Raw genomic sequence first — 18340 nt, 5'->3', positions numbered from 1 at the left:
GGCTGGGGGGGGGGGGGGGGGGGGGGGGGGGAGTGGGAGTGGGGTGTTAAATAAATATATACCTGAATGGCCAAATATTTTTGGTCATCTCTTCCTACTCTGCTGTAGGTCCCAGCTGTTATTTAGGTCTGTCACTCTTTTACAGACACATGAAGCCAGTCTACTTGAATTACAGGTGCAGCCTAATTGTTAACAGACACATGTCATTCATGATCTTAACATCTCCCACCTCTGCTGCAACCACATGAATCCAGGCTTTGATTAAAAAGGAGAAAACCAGAAATCAAACATGTTGCTAATTGTGTCTCAAAGGAAAGATTCCTTTGACTCCCAAAGCCTGCAACCTTGTCACACTTACCAAACACTGGAAGCACAATGTGAACCGTGCCATCATTTCAGGGCAAGCAGAGTAAAAAATCATTAGTAGGCATCTACTAACACCAAGAATTCCAAACCCATCAAGCCTCTCAAACAGGGAACTCTCTCCCCTTTTCATCTAACAAACACATCATATTTATCAGAAGCATTATTACCTGCATCCAAAAATGGGAGCAGTGAAATACCAGGCGGTGCTGCTTCAGAGGTTTTCACCAAAGCAGTTTGGGAATCTTGGCTATGGATCTCAGTGGTGAGCAGTACCTCTTCCAATCCATCCTATCTGCTCCAGCCCAATGGACAGCTGGCAATGTGCAATTTTCCTGATTGTAGTAGAGTTCTTCAATCTAAACAGAGTTGGGGGGAGAAAGGAAAAGATAGTTTAAGCTCATCTGGTCTAACTTTCTAACTGTTTTAGGTTTAGAAGAGACTAAATGTTGTCCAGAGAGGTTGTGGTCTCCCAGTCCCTGGAAATGCTCAAGACCAGCCCTGGATGGAGCTTGGAACAACCTGGTCTAGTGAAAGGTGTCCCTGCCTGTGGCAGGGGGTTGGAATTGGATGATCTTTAAGGTCCCTTCCAACCCAAACCATTCAGTGATTCTGTGAAGAAGTTCCATCCAAATACTGCCCAATACTACATCATACAAATATTTATCCCAAATACCTTCTGTAGTCTAACAACATCAGTGAAGACAGATCAAATAAAGGCAAAAGACAGGTGACCCCCTTCTGGATCTCCAGAGAACAACCAGTCCAAACCCTCTGCTCAAACCAGAGAACAGGAGGGCCCCCAGGACCACCTCCAGTTCTGAGCATCTCCATAGATGGAGCCTCTGAGGCGCAACTTTGGTCACTCACAGCAAAAAACTTCTCATTTTGTCAGAATTTCCTCTATTTCAGTTTGTGCCCCTGAGCCCACTCATCTCAAGGCTGAACCGTCCTAGCTCTCTCTGCCTCTCCTCATGTCACCCCTGCATTCGCACAGTGGGGTTTCCCAACCTGTTTTCTCTACCAGCTACAGTTTTACTGTATTTTGATGACTGAACTACATGACTAACTGCAGATGTGTTTCTCCAGTATTCTTTGCATCATCTGAAAAATAAAGCAGCAAAAATTAAATCACTAATGAAATTGCTGATTAAGTGGGCCATAAACACATTGGAGAACTAGAAGATGCAGGCCTTTCTCATCTCATTAAAATTACTTTAAGAAACAGGGCATTTTTAATCTTTTCTGTCTCAGCTACATATAACCTAAGTTTTTATATCAAAATAGTGCATTGCAAAGACTTAATGCTTCAAAAGAAATTAGTTAAACATAGCAGTAAAGGCCACACATGCAATCCTACTAAAAAAAAAAATCAGCTTTGTCTCACAAATCCTTCTATCACAAAACCATAGTGACCAGCATTTTATTTTTTTTTTTTTTTTTAGCTTTTAAGCTTTCACTGATGGAAGTCCAAGTTAACCTTTACTTTATTTTGTCCTAGGCTAAATCCACTGTGACATCCTTTTTGCCCTTTTAAATACAGAAATTTCTTGGAAGGCTTCCAGTACTTTGAAATAAACACATTTACAAGATATGCAACAATTAACATGAGTGGCTCTAGAGGCTCCTGAGACAGCTCTGAAGTCCCTATGATGTGATGTCCAGATATGTTTATATAACTTTTTTTATTTAATAGTTAATTTCAGAAATCACTCCTTTACCATCTTTAGCAAAGTGGGTGTGAACTTTCTACTCCAAACAAAAAATGATATGGGAAAGGAGAAACAATATGAAAAAAGCAAAATGACATTAAAAAGGCACAAAAATGACATTAAAGCAGTACAAGTTTATGCTTAATGATGTCTAAAGAGCAAGCTGACTTTGAGGCACACTGAAAATGACCATTTCACCCTGTAGCTGGTTGTGTTGGAGCCAGGGGAGCAACTGCATTAGACACAAAGATCAGAAGATTGTGATGTTTATGCACCTACAAGTTGACATCTGCCCACTTCTCAATCACAAGTCCCACTACATGTTTCTACTTATTTCTCAAAATTACAAGGCTTAATACGCTTTTACTTCAATTTTCACGGAAGAACTTGACATTCTCAACAGCAGCAGATCTGTGAGAGTTTCCAGTCCAAGCTTCCAAAGAGATAAAGCAGATATAGGATGAGAACATATTTTTCAAAACAGATACAAACTGGCCAAGTCTGAGGTCTTTTACTCTTGGAAACTATGGGAACAAGTTAAAACAGCTCCTCAATCACCTGCAATTATCTTCAAAAGTTTCTGGAAGTCAGAAAAGCTCATAAAACAATGAAGTGCCAGCAGAGAGCTTGAACTCCAAGAAAGATTAGCAATTAAGTTATAAATTAGTTTCTTTTTTTTTACTATCTTTTTTAATGTATGATTAAGTCAGGAATGATTCAAAAAAGTTTCATCCTACCTGAAAACAAGGGATGAATAATTCTAAGGATCTCTTCCAAATAAATTTTTATATTTATTATTATTGGAACCACAGTACAAAATGGAAAAAAATGGATGAAAAGATGCTTCCACATCAGTGAAGCAGCACAGAGATCCCAGACTGCTTTTTCCATGCTGAACATCAATGAAGAATAAAAAAAATTCAGAAGTAACTCTGAGTAGAATCCAGGTAACAGTCCCAATTTCTCAGCTCTGTGTTTTAAAAACATATGGATTTTAAGAAGTTATCTGGGAAGTAGTCAAATAGAATTTTTCTTTAATAGCGACATACACACTGTGGCTCTTCGGTTCAGCCAACTGGCAGAAACATTAAACCCCCAAACTTTTATCGTTTTTACAACATGTAGAAGTTATTTTTTTATATTTCATGCCTTTAAGAAGTACAACTAAACAGAGCACTACTATAATTTTCTAATTATATTTTCGCAAGTTTTTAATGTCATAATTTAAATTATGAACTCTTTATTTCAAGATGATTAATTAGAATATGTTCCATTTGGGGAACAAGAGTTCAATATCCCACCATCAATTAAACAAAACGCACTCCTTTAGCTTAAGATTTAAAACCAAAATGCAGCCAAAAAAGTTTCTTCCTTGTATCTGTCAGATCACAAAAGCATCCAATACAGCAGGATAAGGTTGCCAGAAAAGCCTAGCACTTTCAAAACCATATTATTTAGTGCAGTGGCATAGCGCTGAAGCTGCACCAGAAATGACACCGAGCGTAGGACAGTAAGCCTTTTTGCCAATGAATTTTCTTGTAAAGTCAACAATTATAATTTATTCTGATCCTTTGTGTCATCATATTAGTAGTTATTTTTCTGCAATCCCAGAGCAGCAACAAATAATGCCATAGAAGAGGACTGATATAATTACAGGCTGAAAAAGATAGGCCAGCACCCTTACACTCAAAACTACCCTCTGTGGCTCCTTCATACCCCATATGTTGCTAATAAAACTGTTTGAATCATACCTAGGAGACAGTTTTACTGATATTGTATCAGGTCCCTGGGTTCTTTGTATGAGATACGATGTCACCAGCACTATAACTATGCAAATTCTGTGATACAGGATCCCACTGGACACAATATTACATACGTAATTCGCAGTATGAAACTGGGCATTAACAATAATTCTACTGTTATATAAATGAAACCACTATGTTTATTGAAAAGCTTGCCACACTACAACAAAATCAAATTTAAAAAGCAATAAAGAGCAACTGATGTGCTCATAGCAAAGATGGCAACATTGGTATTTTTCCCCAAACAATGTAAATTTTGCTTTGTGTCCACATGACAGTGCTTTACAGAAACTTTTAGCAGTGACACTAAGCAAATGCAACCCCATCAACAATAATAATGACTTGAAATAGGAACCTACAGAACCCCACTTTAAGAAACAACCACATGATGTTCAGCAAGAATCACTGTATTCACTTACAAATGGGATTCTCAGTTTCTGCTACTAATCATGAAATAAATGAAAAAGTCTAAGAACTGCAGCAGTAAGAAACCAACAGCTTGGGGATATCAACACACGTCGTGCTGAAGCACCTCAGAAGAATCATCCTGTGGTCAGAAAACACCTGTGCTCCAACCCTGCATCAGATCTCTGTGTGACCTCAGGCAAACAAGGCTTCATCCCAGCTGGCATCAAGTGAAATAAGGTCCCTCATCTTTTTTCCTGCTTAACTCTGAGGCCACTGCTTTACACACACCACATACACCTGAAAAAAGGCAGGTCAGAGATCTTCAGAGCAGTGTTGGTATAGACAGGTGCAATGAGAAAACCTGACAGCACAGGCAGCTTGGTGCACATTCCTCTTAGCCATGTTTCCAGTGATCTCTTCCCTCCACTATTAATTTATTGGTTTGCTGCAGGTGGGGAATGCTAGAGCTTGTAAGGAGTCTATTTTTGAAAGAAATCAGAAAAAAGGTAACAAGCTGGCATGATAAAGTGAGTTTGGTAAAGAGCCAGACTGAGGAGGTAAAAGGATGCTATTTTGCCAAGGTGCCATGGGAATTATTAAATCAGATAATTTTGTAAGATAAATTGTACAGTAAATTTGTATTGTAAATTGTCTAATACATACAGGGAAAAATCACAGCTCAGTATTCCCTGGTATTGTTTTTAATGGCTTCAACTACAGCTAGAAAACAAATGACACACAGCACAAGTAGCTAAGGAGTCTCACTCTGAGATGCTCCAACTCTAGCTAATGGAAGAAAAACAGAGTTGTAACCAGGCACTTGGTAAGAAAGATGAAGAACTGATTTATTCCTGTCACTTGTGTGCTTCCACTACAGTGGCAGTTTAAGCAGTAACTTCTAAAGTTTTCCACCACTCTCTGTGCAATACAAGAGCCATAACAGTTTTATCCTGTTTTAAAATCAATAAATAGCAGCTTAGGTGACATCTGACAAGGCAGAAAGCTCACACTTCTTCCCATGAACATTCTGCCCTCTGGTATTGCTGCTACATTTTACCATCATGCAGTTCAGAGAGAATTATATACCTATTTCCAAAGTTTGAAAAAACAACCCCCTCCTTCCCAAATATGGCCCAAAGCTGTTATGAAGCAACTTATTTTTAGAAAAAGCACTTATGCAGATACTTAATTTTAATTAATAGTCTCACTGACTTCAACATTTGCACAGCAAGACAACTCCACACTTCAATTAAAGCCTGCACAGAAATGCTGTGCTGATTCATGGCCAAAAGCATGACAGGAACATCATTATATAAAATGCTCATAAAATTTAAAGAAAAAAATGTAACAGGAACCTCACCTTTAAACAGAACATTAAACACTCTCTAAACCTCACAGCTTGAGCAGAACTTGCAGGCTGCTGAATATGTGAATGCTAGGGGTAAGATGCATTCAATGAAATTATTTCAGAGTGGGTAAAAGAATTTTGGGGACAGATCTTAAGTGGAAACTACAGCAGGCCCAGGTCTCCATCCCTGGTATCTGCCATCTGCCATGGCTGGGTTTCCAGGACTGAAACATTCTTTACCAGGAAAGTGGAGGCAGCTGCACCTTTACTTCTGATCTTTTTCCATTGTTCACACAGCACATAAATGTATTTCTATCAATAACCAATATTTCTATCAATATCAAATAATTATACCCAGGCCAGTTCAATCAGATTGTTCTGGGCATCTTCAGGAGACATTCACTTCCAGTGAAGAGTCACTCTGAGCTGCAATTTTGCTTTTTATAATATACCTATAATAAATCTAATTTTGAAATAATATGATACCTAAGAAACACAAAGCTTTATTTTCACTGTCTATGTAATATCATAAATTAAGCTTTACTTTTTAGGCAGAATCCATAAAGAGAATTGGCAACAATTTTTTGTTACAATACTCTGGTCCTGTTTATAATCAAAACTGTGGCACCTGATGGCCTGTGACTCAGAATTTTAGAATTGAAAAAAAAACCAAGAAGAACAGAACAGGTAACAGAACTCAAGTAATAAACAGATAGAAAAAAGCAGGTAAAAAATGAACACCCTGAGTGTTTTCCTACGGGAGTAATTTCTTCCCAGGATATCCACTTGTCTCCAGCTCAGCACTAGCCTTGCCAGCCTGCCCACACATGAGCTAAAATAAAGCCCAGCCAGACCTGCCTTGGCTCTGCAGAGCACCAGCTTGTGCATTTCCCCAACCGTTTCACACCTAATTTACAGAGTACATTTATCCATCCCCATATCGCTGAGATCTAACCTGGAGAGTGACTAGAATCAGAATCACTTAATTGATTAACACTTAAGTGAGATGCAGAAAGCAAACAGAACACACTGGAAGACTTTCTGAAAATGCATTATTTTTATTCTGACTCCATTAAGCAGCCCAGCACTTTTGATGGATTAATGAAAGAACTATCAAGAAATAATACAGAGGAGGAATGCTGAGAACATGCCAACACATGATGAAGTGCAGACACCTTTCTAGTAGTAATGAGTCAAGCCAGGATGTTCAGAGAACTACAGGGACATGTGAACTTGCCCACTTGATCAGTCACAGAGTTCATTTGATTTTTATGAAACAGCATTTTGGTAATTCCTCTCTGGATCACAGACTCTAGTACTCATCAATTTACAACACAGTCATTATTCCCACAAAACTCACAACATTTTTTCACACAGAAAAGTCTACTAAACATTCAGAACTGAAAACATTCACCTTCAAATTAATACCAAAAAAGCAGTCAATGAGCATATGTATACAAGTAAGGATTATTTCCACAAACCTTGTGAAGCAAGACACAACGTTTCATTTAAAGCAGGAACTGAAGACAAGCCCAGGAAGAGTAGGAGTAAATAAGTTTCTAAACAAACAACTTACAGAGATGCTTTTTAACAGGACCAGACAAAACATTCCTTACAGTTGCACTTACAAGCCAAAGCTGACCTCAGGCACCACACTGGGTATGGATGAGAACCTACGTGGATACTGACCTTAATAATACTACAGGAGCAAATTTTGCATAGGGGAGACTTGCTGTTGAACAAATGTTTTCCAATGTATTAAGCACAGAGAAGCTTTTTTTCCTGCATCAAGAACCACACGTCACATTCCTTAAACTATTTCTTTTCTTGACCAAATACACTGTGGACAACCCAGAGAGGATGCCCCTCGGTGTTCCTCTTTGAGGTTCCCATCTGCAGTTTCCACTAACAATGAATATACATGAATTCCCCCCCCCCCCCCAAAAATCAGTCAAGTGCAAAAAAAATATTCTAAGTGTTTAGAGACCATCAACACTAAGGTCTGATGGAGTTTTTTACTGATGTTAAATCAAGTGCCACAGAGCCCACACTAATGCAAAAACAGGCAGAGCTGAGGATGACAAGCAGCAGAAATTTAGATGCATGAGAATCCTGGAACCAAACTAGTGACTGGTCTAATTTAACACAAAAGGAAATAAACACTAATTCCACACTTACCAGGCCTTCCTAGATCTACTTATGCATAAAGGAGATGAGATATATTTAACTGTGTATACCAACATCAATCACAGGTGAGGAACTTCACTTGTGACCCTGAAACATCTGCAGCTCCTCTCAACAGGGATAACGTTAAGGCCATAATTCCAAGCAGAATCACTGTCCAGCCAGACACAGAATGATGCAGGACTGTTCACTTGCATCACACCACAGTCCAGACATTTTCTCCACTTACTCCTGGACCTTTTCACCCACTCAGGAGTGAACAGACAAGGGGAAGGGAGCCGGCCCACAAAAATAATAATGGTCCACATCTCAAAACCCAAACTGTAAATCATCTCCCTGATCATAATGAAATGAACCAAAAGTTTAATAAGACTGGTCACATTTTTCTTTGTCCTCCATAGATTAAAGAACAATTAAGAGGCTGGAAGCTGAAAAGTGACTTAAGCTAAAGTTACACAATTGTATAACAAATTCATTTGGCCACAGGAAAGCATTTACATATTTAACACAGGCTATTTTAAATAGATTTATATTGGCCTAAAAATAGCATCTTGAATAGATTATTATTGCAGTAAAACACTTGCTTTATACCTGAGTAACAAGATCACCAAAAGTAAAAACCCCCCACACACCCCATGCAGAATGTGCAGGCTCTTAATCATTTCTCTCTCTCTGCCTCAAACTCCAAGTTACAGAGCTTTAGAACAGCATATTCAATTAAATAAAATTCAGACTATAATTTTCTAATATTTTCTTTACAGTTAAATACAACACTGGCCAATGCTTACCAGGTTACAATGCTAAGCAATTCAAGTAATAATCCCAATGATAAGTGTGCAATCGAATGCCCATTTGCCTTGATTTATATGAACCGTCATATATAAGCCTCATGCACCCATTTTAAGTCACTGGGAAAGATCGTATTTTTCCTGATCTGAATCAGTGCTCAGTCTGAACTTAGGCACTTCATTTTGGGTTTTTTTGCATTAACCAGAATCAGTCTTCGCACATAGTGGAAGATGCCTGGGGCTGCACAGCGCTCTGCAATCTCAGCAACTGGCCCTATCATTCCCTGTGATAGTTATGCTGAAAAAAATAAGATCAACCAAATTTCCAACTGCCCTTCCAACTGCGGGAGAAGCAGATCAGCCTGTTCTTTACTTCTGAAGAAAAGGTCCCAAAAAGGCTAGCCTATTCATATGAAATACAGATCATTAACACTGGATACACAACTATTTTGATGCTCACTTTTTGTCTGTATAACTGGGATTTGGTTGTACCTATTTCAGGACGTTCTGTACTTTATATCTATGGTCTTTAAGGTCCCTTCCAAACCATTCTACAATATACATATATGTGTACATATGCACACACGCTATTAGCTTCTTTTCAAAACTAATGTATAATGGAGGGGCTGCTTACTGAATCAGAAGGCACCCATCCAATGTTAAGTCACTTCTCTTATTCTCAAACTACTGTCCTGATGACAAACTATAATTTATCAAACAAGTTTCCTTGTAGCTTGCCCTGACTGCAGAAATCACTAAACCACACAGTAGGGACTGGGAAAAGTAGGTGCAGAGTGTGCCAGTTGGCTCACTGGGAAGTGTTACTTAGTTTCACCACAAGCCACAGTTACTCTGTCCCATGGAAAGAAAAATCTCTTCAAGGCTGTTAACTGTCTTCTGGAATATAAAGTCTAGACCCAAAACTCATATTGTATCATCTAAATTTATGCAGCAAAACCGTGTTTAATCAAGGGTGGGGTCTGACCTAGCAACAGCCTACTACATTTCCCTTACTTCAAACATACCTTACATACAGAAAAGGACTGATGTTGTATCAGTCTTTACAAACAGCAACACTGGCAAATAAAAAAGTACATTATTTGGGGAGTCAAAACCCATTTAAGTAAAATTTGTGGCTCAAAAACAGCTCAATCTTTTTTACATTTTGAGACCACTTCAAGAATATAATTGCTTTCTTTGAATATGACATAATACCTGCCAACTCTCCAAAAAGTGGAGAATAAAAGGAGTTTCAGGAAAAAGATTTGGGGTTAGAAGACACCAGTATCAGAGTAATGAGACAGTTACCTGATGAAAGCAGAGATGGTGAAAAATATGATCAAGTCTTATAGAAGTCTGTGTAGAAAAGTGGTTAACAGGGGGAAAGGAGGTTGGGATTGAAGGCTTAAACCTAGCAAACTGAAAATATAAAAATTTTGATCCCCTGAATTTTTATGCAATTTAATGCTTGGAAAACAGAGACACAGCTTCAGCCAGGAGGCCAAGAACTACTTAAGGGCTGAAACACCATAAAACACTTAGGGCAGACTGGCTTTCATGCCATACCACAGAGTACAACAGAAGAGTCTCAGCAGAAGTAAGTCCTCCTCCTTTGTAAACCCACCACCATATCAAAATAACATCACTAACATTTGAGGTTCAACCTCTCCCACACCCATGTCTTGGATGACCTGCTTGGAAGAGCACTATTCCCTAAATCTTCAAACAAGTCTCGGCTAAGGAGGTATGCGCATCCAAAACAGAGATTTAAAATATAGCAACTAAAAATGCCCCTAAAAACATCCCCATGTACTATTCCTTGCCTGGAAACAAAGCTCAATAACAGAGAAATTATGATTTTTATTGACAACACAATAATTTTGGGTACTAGAGAGGCTGAATGAAATCACATCATTTGCTTTTGTGCAAACTCTCACATTATGTGAGTTAGATGCAAACACAGTTACGGGAACAACTGACTTCTCATTCCTAAGTGTGTCCACATTCCAATTAGAATAAAATCATAGAATTCCCAAGTATCTGAAAAGACAACTACATTAAATGATGAGAATTCCAAAGTCAAACACCCACTTTGAGAAGTACTTTAGCCTGATTTGCGCTCACCTGATCTACACTCACCTTTTTCAGAGACTAACTGCAGAAACAGCACCCAAACAATTATATTTTTGACATAAATGATAATTTCTTAGGCTCATTCTTTTCTATTCCATTCCATATTCTTCCAAATAAAAACTGCCCAAAAATACTTTGCATGAAAAACTAAATGTTCCCAGTGACAACTCTGATCACATCATTCTTTGCACATGAAAACTGAAAGATACAACAACAGCAAGAACCACTAGTTATTCTTATAACTTCAAGACTAAACCCTAAATATAGTAGGTTTTCAAATTCTCTTTCCTAAAATTCAAGTAATATGTTCATCGCTTTAACCAAAAGCCAGCAAAGTACAACTTGTATTGTGCTGCAGGCCATAAAGGGAATGTTCTTTATCTGAGTCATGGTTGGATGAAGATGAAAAGTAGTTTTAGAAAATTTACAACAGTTTTGACACTACTGTGTGTTTCTCGTTACAAGTTATCCCTCTCTATTTATCAGACTGACTCCAGACCTTTCACTACCTCCAAAAAGACAATTTTTATCGATTCTTCATGTCCTTAGAGCTAACCATAGGAAACTGCCTAGAATACAGGGAAAAACCCTAGTTGAGAAAGAACATGGATAAGAGAAGGACCACAGTGGCTGCTTCACCAAGGCAAGAGAAGCTACAGTTTAAAAGCAACATTCAGTAATTAATTTACCTTTAGCACAGCACTCAAGTGACACTGTGTTCCCATTTATCTATCCTCAGTAACCAGTCTGCTATATAAAAAAATTTTCCCAAGTAAAGAGAATTTACTTTAAATGATCAGATGCCCTTTCTCCTCTTCTCCACCCTAAACTGACACATCACCAGCACTGTTTCCAGTACTTCACAGCAGAGACCTGTATTCTGCTTGTGAATCCCATGGAAATCTTTATTTCTCTACCCCAAGCAGAGCTTTCCTCAAAATTAAACTGTTCTTGGACTCATTTCTGGAGAGTATTTGGGAGGCTTGGTTTCACAAGAAACAGGTTGTGCTCACCTGCCTGTGGCAGTCTTCGTTCACTTTGTAAACTGAGACACGGGGTTTACAACAGTCTCAGTCATGGAGCAATTTCAATACTTAATCTTCTAAAGTTGACTTTCTGAAAGATGAATTACCAGCCTTCATGTCAGTCTTTACTGACTGCACCAAGATGCAAATACAGGTCTACAACATGACTACATTATTTTATTGCAGGGCAAACACCAGCCTGCAGGAAATATCCCTGACGTGAGACTGTGCAGGCGCCTCGAGGAGCCACCATGACAAGGAATTTTTTAAACAGAACCTGAAAGGGCAAAGAGAGCCTACAACTGATTCTGGAGCTTCCCAGATGATCCCAGGATGTTAAAGCAGAGGTAGAAATGTAGGTAGTCTGTCACCACATGCAACAAAGCCTTGCAGGAGCAAACAGAGCTCTGACCTTCCTGCAAGGTGCCACAGCTCCAACTTACAGGTAAGGCCACATCAGAGACAAGTGACTGCTGCTGTTTTCAAAGACTTGAGACTTAAAGGCTTGGTTAGCCAAAGATTTTCTCTCCTTTTTTTCAGATACTGTTTTCTGTGGGATAACAAAAAAGCTTCCAACTTAGGTGATTCTTCAAAGGACTTCAGGGAACACCTGGAGATCTTGGCAAGATGCTGGACAGTAACACAAAGGCATGAAACACCTACACTGCAATAAGATCAGCTCAGACAAGATGTCCCAACTTGGACATACAATTAAGTGTCCCATTAATTTTCTTGCATATGTGTACAAAGACTTTATGTGCTTACATGAAAACTCAGTAAATTAAAGCTAAGATGACATGAGCTACAACAGCACTTTTCTACCTATGAGGAAGAATCAAACCAATGTTCCTGTAATTTCTTCTCCCATGATTTAAAAGGGTTTCTGTACACCTTCTTTGTGAAATAAACTGAGTAATAATTACCTCATCACAACATTTTCCAAACACTTATCACTGTGCACTGCTCACAAAGAAGAATCACTAAAACCTTTCCTCTCAAAGCAAGACAGAAGCAAAGGCTTCGCCACTTCTTCACATAACAGAAGTTCTCTGAGCAGTTTACCAAAAAATCAAGATACATTATTTCTCAAAGCAAAATAACACATTGCACTTGGAAGATGTGCTCTCCATACTGAATAACACCTGTTACATACCTGAAGGGGTTTCTTGAGCAAGCCAAGTCTCCCCAGGTGGTAATTACACTGATCAAATCATCCCCACACATGTTGAAAAAATGGAGAGCAAGAAGTAAAGGTAGTTTTTAATGGATCAACAGCTTCTTCTAAATTCATTCAGCACATGAAAAGAATAAACATGGAAAATTCTGGCAATACATTAAGGCAATTCTTACACCCAAACAATCTGATAATGTAACATTGTGTACCAAGCCAGTTTTTTTAATAAATAATGATCTAAACAGAATACTAGTCAATTCACCAAAAGATATCAAAAATACCCCTTTATTACAAATGATCCAAGTATCCCCCTTGAGGCTATGACTATCAGAAAACATTTAGTCCTCTCCAGCCAATAATTTTTGGATCTGTTTTATTATGAAACTGTAACACATTTTCAATAACTTTTAGCCTTGCTATACAGAGCAACACAATTTCCCAGAACCCTTTGGAAAAACCTGACACACAAAATGATTCTCAGTCAACTTGTGTATTATTAAGCTGAAAAAAACCCCATATATCGGATCATTTGATCACTGGAGAGAATGGCAAAGTATTGGGAGCTTCAGGACAGATGGACGAACTTCAGGTCACATAAAACACTACCAAGGCTGTATTTGAAGAAAAATGTGAAAGTTTGTGAAAGTGCCCCAGGTGAAAATACTTTGTGTTGCTAAGAAACATCATCCCTGATGATGGATGAATTAAATTGTCTCAGTTAGCAGAGCCAACTCCAGGCATCCCTCGTTTATTAGGGGAATGTTTTCTTGTACTGGTAATTTATTTCAACAGCTACGTACAAATAAAAAGCCCTACCTTAAAATGAAACTGAGAATTTCAGACTTGCATTATTGATGCTAGAAAACAGATTAGTTTACATCTTGAACAGAATTTAATAGCTAACATTTAACAATGTAAACTCTAAAAATGAATATTAATACATCCAGACTATTAAGAACTTACTTTAGGATAATCTGCAGTGAAATATACTGTTCAACTTCCAAAATTACTCTATGTACAATCTAGTGAAGAACAAAACTCTTCAAATATTTCTAAGCACTGAACATCATCAATATGCAGGTAATCAAATTTTAAACATCACTGAGAGAAAAGCATATTCATTTGTCCTGTATTATGATGACAGCAACATAAAAACTATGCATGAAAGAAATTATGCAAACCACCTGCTTTGGTCATGTGGACATTGTCTTAATGTTTCATCCAATTACTTTTTTAATGTCTTACTTACAGTTTCTCCTGCAGGACAGATTTGTGAACTTAGAGCAGTGTATCTTTGCTTTTCTGAAGTGTTTGCTGCTGAACTCCCACAGATCATACCTGCTTCACCTGCCATGCACTGCACTGAGTGAAGTCCTTTCAAAGGTACAGGGGGAACAAAGGAAGGCCACTGGCTTCTCTCTTCCCACCATCTGCACATCAGGCCAGAGGAGCTCACCTGAAAGGGGAAAGAACAGCAAGCACATCTCACCTGGCACAGCCTTCAGAGCAGGACTCAACAGCAGAGGAGAAGCACAGTGAGCAGGGAGCCCCAATGTAAGAACAGTCCCGAGGTCAGGAGCAGCCCCACAACTGCTGTGCAGAGATGAGGGAAAGGGCAGGGCTTCCTTCATAACCCAGAGAGGAATATGCACGATTTTATGCCACCCAGAAACCAACACAGTTGCTGCACTGAAAACAAACCAAGTGCAAAGACCCATTTTCCAAGAACACAGCTGGCAAAGGGGAGAGTCATTAAAGAAAATGAATTTTCATTTGTCTGATGCCAAGGCTTTGGGGTTTTTCTTCCTATTTGCTAGATTGTGTTCTAATGAAGATTTCAGGTTAGAAGTCCCAAATTTTAGGCCTACAGAGTCCAATTTAAGGAAAAAGGTGGAAAACCCTCTATAAACTGTTCTTTGGATCACATCACAGCTTCCAAGTCAGAAATTACCATGCACAGTTACATGCCAGTAATACACTCAGCTAGTCAATACACAGAGCAGCCAGAGAGGCTCTTCATCCCAAATAACCCCACCACAGAGCAGAGTTACCACCAGAGAGCCCGAGGAGAAGTATTTAACAATGATACCAATTTGGCTGCACTAGAGGAGATGTGTTTCCTGTGGGCCTAATAAGGAGGAGCTTTACAATCTGAGCAGAAGCCTTTCAAAACCTCAGAGGACATGTCTTATCTACACCACTTCTGCTTCTGGAATCCCAGAAATCCTGAAGACAGAAGGCAGATCAGACTGCAGCTTTCCTAGGCACAGATGTTGCAATCACATCTGCCTTAACTGTAAGCCACAGTCCTTGTGACTTCCCAACTCTGTCAGCATCTCTTAGTTGCTTTGGTTCTGGAAACACCAAAAGGCAGAGGCTAAGTGTTTCTGATCACATCAGGTGTAGTAAAACACCAACATACGAGAAACGCATCTACAGATTATGTTCCAAGCAAGTATCAATAAAGAAAAGGTTTTTGAAGCAGAGAGCATTTCTTCCCCTCCTCCCTTCTCTACATGTTTCACAAAATAACACTTCAAATCAGACCTGACTGATCAAAGTCTTTTCTTAAAAGTGTTGACCTAGCAGCCATGAAGAATGACCATTCATGGGTCAGACACAGAAGTATAATTAAAGATAACTCAGTTTCTCTGAGGGGTGTGTAAAAGTTATCACTGACCCAGGAGTGCAGATCCACAAAAACATTCTCCAAGCTTTTTTCTTTTAACTCATTAAAAATTCCCTCCCTAAACACCTATAGCTACAAGATGTCAGATCTAATTTGGCCAGTTTCAGGCTTTGCAGTGCAAGACTGGCACAGACAGAAAGAACCAAGACCAGCAATGGCCCCAAAGACAATGAGAGAATCAGAGCACAACCCAGCTGTTTTGTGACTCCAGCTCTAAAGGCTGGGTCTGCAACAAGGAACAGGTTGCAGGACTCTGAATATAATACGCTTCTTCCTCTTGGCATTTTCAGTGCAGGATTATTTAATGTTTTCATTTATTACTTGGATGCTGAACAATACAGTTGCAAAATTTGGTAGTTACCTGGGAAATGCTGCAAGCATTCTGGGACACAGAGTTAGAATTGAGAAAAGTGGGACTAAGGGATTAACAACAGAACTGAAACTGGAGTTTTAATACTGAACACCCAAATTTAAAAAAACCAATTTATAATAATAATGATAGGAGCATCATATACAAAAGATGGTAAGATTCATTCTGTACATCACTGATACTAAGGTTGTAGACTATGTTCAGGTCTCAATACAGATACGGGAAACAAGAGCTCAGAAGAAAACCTAAGCAATCTGGAGTTACACAGCAAGTAAAAAAAAAAGAAAAAAGGTAAGAAAGAGGAGACATACTTCAAAACAGGTTAACAGCAGTTACAAGAATCACGCCCCACTACTGCAATATCCACAGCAGGAAAAAAATAAAAAAAAAACAACCCAAGAAGCTTAACAGGTTAGGAAAAAAATTAGAATAGTATTAGAGGAAATATGTTACCTCTAGGGATAGCTAAACAAGGGATTAGGTTATGGAGGGGTTACACAAATCTCCACTGATTGTTTTTAAGACCTAGTAAGAAGAACATGTCAGGAATGGCCTGTACATCTCTCTCTGGCTTGACACTGAACTACATGCTCACACATACAGTACAGGGCCTCAGCACAGAGCAATGACCTCCAGAGATCCCTGTTTTCTTTCCTAAACTTAAAGGCTGCACGAGTTTAGGCTCCTGCCAGGCAACTCAGCAGGTGACCTGACTGCTCCTTAGAGCTCCAAGCAGGCTTTTGATATCTCTCTTTTCTAAATAGCACAGGCAGGCTGTGATTGACAATTTTCTCTCACATGAAGCATGCTACCTTAAATGTGGAATACTCAGAACGATCTGCCAGGGAAATAAAGTCAAGGTACAGAGAAGGCAACAGCAACTGATCCCAGGAATCCAGTTCTGGGAAGGAAATCACAACTGCCAAATCAGGCAAGGATGCACATCCCATTAGCACCTAGAAATACAGACAGTTATATTTTCTCTGCTAGCACCTCCAATAAACAAGCCTTAATAAAAAGAAGTATTTAACAAAGTACTTAGAGAAATAAGGAGGGAAGGTTTGACGTTCCTAAGCTTATTTTCACAGCAGTATGAAAGGAAATGAGGTAGAGTCAGAGCTAATTCTCCTTATATAATTTCACATGGAATGATTAGTTCTGCCCCAACAGTAACAGCTTTCCAGAGGGTCCTACTTGTCGCCAAGATTGCATACAGATGCTCTAAGTGTAGCTTGCCTATTCTCCACTGACAACCAACTTAAAAGGCCAATATAATATTCATTTTACTATAGAATGAAACTCACAGCGTGAATAGTAAAATAATGTCAGAGCTACCATGAAACTGCAGTTGCATGTTGGGGGCTGTGACTTTTAAAAGTTTAATCACAAAATGGATTCACAGAGAAGAACTGCAAGAGCAGCCTTGTGCTTCAGCAACATCCCGTGGTCACTAAGGTTGTCCAAAAGCTGTGGCTGGACAAGGAGAGGGCAAAGGCACAGAGGAGCATTCGTGTCACATGCCCTGCTGAATATTTTCCTTTAGAAGGCAGGTTTCAATCATTACTGTGTTAATGCCCCCCCTCTCTTAAGCCTGATTAGGACAGACATTCCACATGCTGAAGGTGGTGGAATTCCTAAGTCACCTGGGTCACTTCTGGGTGAAATACCAATTACTGGTAATTTATCGCAACAAGGCCTACAAAAAGAAAGCCCTAAAAGACACCCCTCAGCCCAATGGTGAACATATCACACGGATAATCCTAAAACTCTTCGCAAAAAAAAAACTTGTAATAGGTATTAGTACTCTTATAAAGCACTGCAGTGCTTTGTGTTTAATCCTTGAATAGACACTGGTAGAAAAGCCATACTCAATTCAAAAATTTCTACCACAAATTCCAGCTCAGCTACTTCTCCTGGTTTTTAGAGGATATATACATTTCAAATATACATAATAGTAAATTTAACTATCAATGAAAAATTTAAATCACATGCCAAAACAGCATGCAAAATAATAGCATATGAACTTTAAATGTGTGTGTTTTGCAGTTTTTAGCACAACCATTTGTTTTACAAAAGACCTACAGATTAAATACAAAGTACACTATTAGTTTTAGGCACAAGAACAGCCATTTTTTATGCCTTGCCAGAAATAATGACTAATTAGGCCAGCACCACCCTGCAGTCATTTCCATAAATCTTGCCTTTACATTTAAATCACACAACAAGAAGAAAACTGACTTAACAACAACAAGAGCATATTTCTCATTAAAGTTTTCTTAAAGCAAGATCAGGACAAGAAATTATTCTGTAAAGTCAACAAGCTGATGTTATTGTTTATTTGGAG

General features: G+C 38.8%; 1 protein-coding gene across 8 annotated transcripts in view; it reads right to left on the bottom strand.

Moving 5' to 3' along the window:
- Positions 1 to 17910, bottom strand: part of GTDC1 (glycosyltransferase like domain containing 1) — a 168500-nt gene extending 150590 nt beyond the window's left edge. Inside the window, exons 1-2 of one of the 8 annotated variants that reach the window (XM_017740219.1) lie at positions 14276 to 17910; positions 534 to 722 (exon numbers count right to left, since the gene is read on the bottom strand). The gene's annotated coding sequence lies outside the window, so the exon portion shown is untranslated. The other 7 variants (XM_017740218.1, XM_017740212.1, XM_017740220.1 and 4 more) reach the window with 7 other exon arrangements.
- Between the last annotated feature and the right edge of the window lie 430 nt (positions 17911 to 18340).

Source organism: Corvus brachyrhynchos, unplaced genomic scaffold (assembly GCF_000691975.1).
Source record: "Corvus brachyrhynchos isolate BGI_N302 unplaced genomic scaffold, ASM69197v1 scaffold126, whole genome shotgun sequence".
In the NCBI taxonomy this organism is placed as follows: Eukaryota; Metazoa; Chordata; class Aves; order Passeriformes; family Corvidae; genus Corvus; species Corvus brachyrhynchos.
This window is presented reverse-complemented; position numbering and strand designations above follow the sequence as displayed.